Below are 8,303 nucleotides of genomic sequence, written 5' to 3' on the forward strand. Positions count from 1 at the left end.
ACAGAAGACACGGCCCAGAGCCGCCCCAGGACAGGGACCTAGGGTGGGGGGGTTGTATCCACAGCCACACCAGGACCGCAGGGGAGGCGCACAGAAGTGGGGGTGGTCCATGAGAAGCCCCATGTGCAGAGCTAGGCCACACCAGGGGTCCAGGGACTTGGTCTGATGGGTGCTTGCACTGGCAGTGCCCCTGGGCACCAGGCAAACCAAAGTTTTCCTCTTCATCACAGACTTCCGAGAAGTCTCACAAATAATTTCAAGAACAAAAAGCAGTACAATAGAAAGAACCACATAAAACAAAGCACCACAGCAAGAACCAGCAGTAGTCCCCACACGTCCCAAAAACCAGCCACTGAGTGCAGGAGAAAGGAGCTCAGGAATATCTGCAGGGAAAGGACATGATAAAGAGTAAACGGGGGGTCCACCCAGCTCCAGAAAGACCCTTTAGAAACAGAAGCCCCAGGAAGTACGACTTAAAACTTGGCAGGCAATGTTGGAGCAGATTAGGCACAGAGAATGAGAACCACCCAGAACGCAGTGCAGGGTGATGGGAAGCACCCTGGGCGTCACAGGGCCGGGTCATCCCACCCGTCCTGTGTAGCTGGCGGGGCTCCCAGCACCTGCCACATGACCAGAGTCCAGCGCAGAAGACACAGGTCCCCCACCCTGAAGGGGCTGGTCTCTCCCAGACACAAGGATGCTCCAGGCAAGGTGTCATCTGTGGCAACCAGGCTGGCCGAGGTCAATGGGAGAAGCCCTGCTGAGATCCCACCTACCCCGGCCCCTCCAGGACAGAGGGCTGCCTCACCAGGAACACACTACTCTGGGCCGTCAAAGGAGGCCAGCATGCCTGCCATCCCCCCCACGCCCAGCCCAGGCTGCATGACTGGCACTGGGTGAGGTCGTCGGCCACCGCTGCTCACAGGCCAGATGCAGAGCCCCCAACTCGGCTGCAGCACCCTGCCACCCTAGCTGGCCCAGGTGGGTGGCAGACAAGCCCTCCAGAAGGTGGTGGCAAGAAGGGCTCCGTGGTCAGAGGAAGGCTGCCGAGAGGTCTCCGGGCAGCTTGCTGCCAGAAGTGTGGGCGCGGAACCCAGGGCTGCGGCCTCAGTGAAGAGTGAAGACGCGGTCATTGGGAGGGAAGGACCAGAGGAAAGCCAGCCCCTGGGGAGGAGACCATCAGGAACTGCCTTTCTCTCCAATCCCTCACCCCCCACTCGAGCCAGGCCCGCTGCCAACTGGCCCCTCCCCTTCCCGCTTCACTCCCACCACCCCCAGCACCCTCCTTCGCAGGTCCTGTGGGTGCAGGGCCCTTCTCCCATCCTGCCCCCACCCAGGCCGAACTCCAACACCCTCTTCGGGGCCTGGCGAATCCTCCCTGACACCCCTGTGACTTTCGGGGCTCCCAGAGCAAGCCCTGGACACACCACTGCTGTCCCACCACTGCACTGCAGCGGGGCACTAACTGGGGTATCCTGCCTGGGGCGCTCCGCTGCTGGGAAACGCTCCCCTCCTGGGAAACGCTCCCCTCCGCTCCCAAGGCTTCCAAGGCCATGGAGTGGGAAGGTGAGGTGGGGGGAGCAGTTCAACAGGTCCCACTGCTCCAGGTAAACTCAGCGCTCCTCCTCACCAGGTGACACCTAAGCCTGTCAGGAGGAAGTCACCCTGAAGAGCACCTGGGCTGGCAGGTGCCGAGGAAGGGGGGTCGACCGGGGCAGAAGCGCGCCGGCTTTCTAACGCCATCCCCGCCCCGCCTGTCTCCACCTGGAGCCCGGGGTGTCCACACGCCGTCAGAGCTCTTTGGCTGCTGGGGCCGCCATGAGGGCCGGGTGGCCAGAGGCAGAGGCAGAGGCAGAGGTGGGCAGGAAGGTCCTGGGGCCTGATGAGGAGTTTCACCCATGGGCCTCAGCGACCACAGGGAGGATGCCGCCTGGAGGTGGGCAAAGCCTGCGGCTTCAAGCGATACAGGAAGCAGTGCCGGCCCAACGGCTGTGGAGGCCGCTAAGGTGACGCACACACCCTGCCAGGTGTGCGGATGGCAGTCGGATGCCACACGCCTGCCCTCTGCAGGTGAGGGGGCTCCCTCCCTCCCCCTCGCTTGGCCCCATGGCAAGCAGGATGGCAGTGGGGGACCCAGGCCAGGCGGGCAGGGCCCCCACCCGATGGGGCAGGTGACACACTGACCTGGAGGAGGCCAGGCTCCAGTGCCACGGGGCAGGGGAGGGACAGATGGGGACCCACTTCCCAGGTCGGGCACATCCTGGGCAGGCTCCTCTCTCACCAAGAGTTCAGGTGGTGCCAGAGGCCACACGGGGGCTCTGGGGGATGGGGGTGCCTGCTGGCTGCACTCGGGGTGATAGTGTGGGCACACGTGGGGTCTCCTGACCCCTGTACATGCTCTCAGGATGCCCCGGGCATTGGACCTGCCCATCTGCACCCCCTGGCACACAAACGAGCTGCTCCAGCCATGTCATGGAAATGCTCGGAAGCCAGCGTGCCCCTGAGCATCCCTGCTGACCCTCCCCAGGTGCGAGCAGCCCCCAGGAAAGCTCACAGTGGGGCAACCGGCTCCGTCCTGGCCACAGTCCTGGAATCACTGTGCCCATGTGTATCTCGCTGGGGGGCTGCCTTACAACTGCCTTGCATACAGGGGTGCAGCCAGGCTTCAGACGGGCCCCCACGGAAGGAAGACCCCAGACGGTGGCCTGGGCTGAGGGGAAGCCTCATGGGCAGCAGTCTTGAGGGGGCCTCCCGGGACCGGAGCATGCAGGCTGTGAGATGGCCGAACATCCTGACAAATGCCCGGGGTGCCCACGTGCCATGGCAGTGGGTCCCTGGGCCTGGTGGCAGAGAGAAGCCATCTTTGTCACCACTAGGGTTGGGGGGCATGTCATTTTGTGCTCACTGCAAGGCCCCGAAGGAAGGCCCCTGCCCATGGCTCCACGTACTCCACAGATGTATGCTCCATCACACGCAAGGACCCCGCCACCCTGTCTTCTTGCCACTTGGCCGTGCAGTTCGCCCACGCCCGGGGTAGCGGCGTCCCCCACCTGCCTGCTGCTGCCCAGGGCACGTGTGCCTTCTATCCACTCTTGCCATCCAGCTTCCACTCATGCAGAGCAACACAGCAGGGCCCGGCACGCATGTTCTACAAACAGGCTGAGGACCTTCCCGACAGGTGCCTTCCTGTCTCCCAGGCAGACACCCAGGAGGCGGAATCACTGGGCAGGGGGTGACGCTCTTAGATGAGCATGCCTGGCCGACTCCCTCCAACGTCTGGCGCAGGGGCGTCCAGCACGAGGGTACCCGCCACTGCTCCCCCAACCCTCACCACAGTGGCAGGAGATGCTCAGGTGGTCTGCTGGCATCCCCCAGCAGCCACTGGCACACCGTGCCAGGATCCAGGGCCTCTGTCCCACAGTGCGGTGGCATTGGGGTGGGGTGGCCCATCCCTCTGCCTGTGCTGCCTCCATTGGAACCCATCTGTCCTTCCACAGCAAGTCCCCCCACTTGTACTGCATGGCTCTTGCCCTCCTCATCCCAAAGCAAGAGCCCCTTTCTCTTGATTTCCGTGCGTGGTTGCGTTTGGGCTTTGTTCTAGGATGTATCCAGGGTCTGCCTATGTGGGAGGTGTGAGCCACGGACCCCCATGCTTCCCAGCAGACGGGCATGCTGTCTGCCACCACCTGGGCCACGCCCTGGACACCCCACCACTCGGCCCCTCAGCCCCTGAGCTTCAGCACATGCTGTGGTATCTGGAAGGTGAGTCTCCCTCTTGGCTTTTCACAGAAGCTTCTAAAACTCCGACTGATCAGGGCACCCGTGGGGCACCCTGTGGGGCACCCGTGTCCATGAAGTGACACAGACAAGGAAGTCCACAGCCTGGAGCTGGAAGCCAGGCTGTCTGTCCATAGCGGTGTCCACCTGCCTGAGCAGCATGGGGCAGAGCGGGACCCCACCCATCAGAGCACACCACTCGGTGCTTGTACGAGGCAAGGAAGAAGCAAGACTCATGCGTGGGTACAGAAGCAGGGCAGGCCACCTGGCCAGGGGACAATGGAGACCTGCAGGGAGACGTCTGGGTGCTAGTGACGGTGTCCACACCCTGATCTGGATGGCGGCTGCATGCTGGGCTCACTCTGCACCATCCCTGGAGCTGGACGCTGCACACTTCCGGTAGGGAAAACAGGATCATCCACCTGGAAAGCTGCCCATGAGGAGAACATGGACAGACCCTGCCCTCCTTCCCCGCTGGCTTTGAGTTGCTACTCTGGGTGGGGGGCACTGAGGGGCGAGGCAGGAAGAGCAATTCTCGGGAGACCGGGCAAGGCGGATCCAGTCCCAGCTCAGAGCTCCTCAGAACAGGATGGAGCGGCCAGGCTGCCCTGAGTTCTGCACAAGGACCCACACACTCAGGTGACCGCCGGGTGGGGTGGGGGCCTGTGCCCTCGGGGAGCACTTCCCTCTGTCAGACAGGGGAGCACGCTGGCCAGAGGCAGCGAGGAACGCAGGGACACGTGCGAGCAAGCAGGAACAAGGGGGCCTGGGCCAGCGGGACAGTGAGGCCCCGGGTCCCAGCAATCAGTCTCCTCTGGCTGTTCCTTAGGGCTCTGGGCAGGGGTGACGGAGCCCTAGAGTTGGCGGCCCCACTCCTTATGCCCAGCACCGCACACATGTGGAGGAACGCGGTCAAGGCTAGCCAGCCTGTCCATCTGCCCTTGAGCAGAGGAGCTGGGCACCCCACCCACCCTGCACAGGGCAGAGCAGGACAGCAGGAGCTGCTCTTTACAAGTGACGTGTGACGTCCCCCCAGGCTGCCAGCAGAGGAGGTAAACACATGGGAACACATTGTCGCTGTTCGGAGCCTTCGCTGAGAAAGCCTTGCCATCCTAATCATTCCAAGCAGCCCGCCGCCACCCCCCAAACACCACGCCCTCCTCCCCGCCCACGACCTAGAACTCCACAATCTACGCTCTGTCATCTGGCTGATAAGTAGCATTTCACCATGACACATTTTCTATGGCAACACTCTTTCCTGAGATCTTCAAGATGTCTTAGGAGCACTAATTCAGCCTCATACCAAGTATCATTGTCCCTTCAAGGTTCAAAAGGGCAACACAGATGAGGGATACAGTGAGCCACGGCGAGCTCTGGATGCTCCGCACCCCGGCCCCTCCTGGCAGGAACAGCTTCCCCACAAGGCGGGGGCCAGCCCGGCCTTATGGCGGCCCCTATAGCTCACATGGTTAATAGGGGAGGAAGGGGGCATTCCCACCAGCCCCTTGAAAGAGGGTGGAAGCAAATACTTATAGTAGGCATGGTCCTGAAGACCCAGCAGAGCCGCCCTGAGTACCAGGAGGTGGGGGCTGGCCTCTTTACTTTTAAGCGTGTATCCATTATTTCTGCAACCTAAAAAAAAAAGTTGAGAGGGAAAAAAAAAAAAGGCTTCATCAATACCCTGAAAAGGGAACTCAGTGGTCCAGGGGTGACCTCATTCTCTCAGAGCCCATCACCAAACCCCGAGGTCCAGACCAACAAACTGTCCTCAACACCGGCTGACATGTTGCCAAAGGATGGACCCAGTCCTCACACATCTGGGTTGTCAGTGACGAGTGTGGCCCTATTTGTAGCAGCCCGCCTACCTCCCTGCCCTGGGCTACTGACATCCTCAGAAGCAGCAGCATCCACGGACAGGCGAGTGGGACTGGGAGGCGCCTTCTAGAGCAGCAGCCAGCACAGGAATAAGTCCCCACAACACCACATGTGACTACACCCAGGGTAAACATGATCAAAGTGACAGCCCAGAAATGAAAACACAAAGAAAGCGTGAGGCAGTAATACGGCTCAGGGGCTGGGCAGCAGGGCAGAGCTGACAGCTAGTGGCCTGGTCTGAGGGGCCTACATTCTGCAGACACACCAGTAACACACAGCCACAGGACTGCAGGACACATGCTTTTGAAGTGAATGGTCAGGGGTCCAAGGGGGTGGGAGCACCAGGGCAACATGCTCCGCCCACTGGGAGCCCTGGGAACCTGGAGAGGGGGGAACAGAAGCTCTGCTGTGTCCACCTGCCAACACAGCCACCCTCCTGCAGCCCCACCCCACACGAAAGGTCACCCGACACAGGAAGGTTCTTGGGAGAGGGGCTCAGGAGGAGAGGCCAACCCTGGCTCTTACTGACCTTGGGAACACCATTGGCCCTCAGCCTGAGTTTTCTTTGTTGTGAACGGTATCTGGCCAACAAACACTTGCCGTGAAAGGGTGCCCAGAAGACTAAGGAACAAGCAGCAAAAAGCGATTCCCAAGAACTACCAGCTGCAGGCGCCCCATACAGCAAGCACCATTACTGCACAGCTGCCGCATGGAAACAGCAACAGCAAAACATCAGTGGGCAGGTCCGCAGCAGGATGGCAGCGGCAGGCCTGGCTGACCATGTGACATCCCCAGTGGAGGACAGACGGGGGCTTGAGCCTCAGGGACCGGTCCAAGGCCAGAAGGCCCACGTCCAATCTGTGGCCCAGAGGCGAGCATGGTAGCTGCTGGGCGGGAAGGCATCTTAAAGCCCAGAGGCTACAAGGCCTTGCCCAGCGTGCAGCCCTGACCAGTCCCCTCCCCTGACGCCCTGGGGGGAAGATCTGAGTACTGAGCCACCCCAGGAAGACCGTGTCCAGACGCACAGATGACCTGGCACTTGCTGCCTCCCCGGAGAGACATCAGCTGTCACCCGCAGCAGGGCGCAGGGAGGGAGCAGCGTGACTCAGGGCTCTGGGGCCGTCAGCCGCGTAGCCCACCCACCCTCGCCCCGCGGTGACCGCGCAGCTCCCGGCCGGCCAGTATGCCCCACCGAGGGACACCGGCCCTGCCTGCGGGGCCCACGCCCCACCCAGGCGGGGACACTGAAAACGCCTTCCAGGAATGGGAGGAACGCTCCTTCGGCCGGGGTTGGCTTGGTCTCCCCGGATCGGCCGCTGGATTTGCATTCACCGCCTCGAGAAGGGGAAACTGAGGCAGGGCGGGCTGTACGGCCGCTTCCAACTCCGCGCCCCACTTCCCGAGACCCGCTTCCCGACTCCAAGCCCCGAGCACCGCGGGGAACGCAGCCGGCCACCCGCCGCCGGCCACCCGCCGCCCGTAGTCCACCGCGTACTCACCGCCTCCGCCGCCGCCGCCGCCGCCGACTTCCGGGTGCTGCGCCCGCGCGCCGCCGCCACCGCCCAGGCCCCGCCCACACACAGTCTGCGCGCTCCCAATGGGCAGCGTGGCTAGGGGCGGGGCGGCGCGCCGCGAGCCGGAGCACAGTTGGCTGCGCGTACTATCGCTCCGGGCTGCACCTCCCGGCGCCCCGCCCCCGGGGCTGCGCCAAGCGCCCGGCTGCGCCTCGTGACCCCTGCAGCCTTCGCAGCTCGTCTGGTTCAGACACCGGCCCTGGGCCCTGCCCTCGAGGACATGTCACCTGCCCGCCCAGCGTCCCGCGCTGCACTGGGCCCTGCTGGAGGCTCTGCGGGGATGCTCACTGGTGGGGCCCTGCTTGCCCCCTCCATGCCTCTGAACTGGCCATCTTCCTCATTGCACCCCTAACCCGACATCCCTGCCAAACTCAGGACAGACCCTGGACCGGCCACTGCAGCCTTTAACCCACCTCGAGGCTGTTCTGCAGGGCCGGCCCCAGGATGAAGGGCTGCCGGCTCGATCTGCACCGGGTTACAAGTGAGCAAGAGGCTGGGAAGGGGCACTGACCCGGGCCCTTGCAAGAGGACAGAGTCGTTCACTGGGCTCCCTGCGCACATTTGCCTCTGGGCTGTGTCTGGGGTCTGAGTGCAGAGAAGGTGGGGAGTCAGAGGCCCAGGGCTTGCTCCAAAGTGGGCCCTCAGCAAATAGTTATATTAAGGTTAATAACAATGTGCTAAGTGCTCTAAACCCAGAGTTGCAGGACACAGCTCTCATTTATCCCATTTTACAGATGCAAACATCGAGGCTCAGAGCAGTATGTATGTCACTTGCTTGAAGTCAAAAGAAGATGGCAAGTAGCAGTGGCTGGATTAGCTCCACAGCCCTGTGTTGAGGTTTTAGGTGCCCTGATCCTTCCTTGGAGCACTGACGCCCTGTGAAAACTGGGGCTCAGAGAGGGCAAGGGCCTGGCTGGTAGTAAACAGAGACAAGAGTAAAACCCAAACCTGCATGACACCCCCAAAGGCCCATTCCACCCCACTCTCTTGCCATCTCATCTATGTTCCTCCCGGAACTCAACAAAAGCCCTTTACAGGTACGGAAGCCAAGGACTCCCGACGTCCAAGGACTCCCGA

Source organism: Leucopleurus acutus (assembly GCF_964270905.1).
Source record: "Leucopleurus acutus genome assembly, chromosome: 13".
Lineage (NCBI taxonomy): Eukaryota > Metazoa > Chordata > Mammalia > Artiodactyla > Delphinidae > Leucopleurus > Leucopleurus acutus.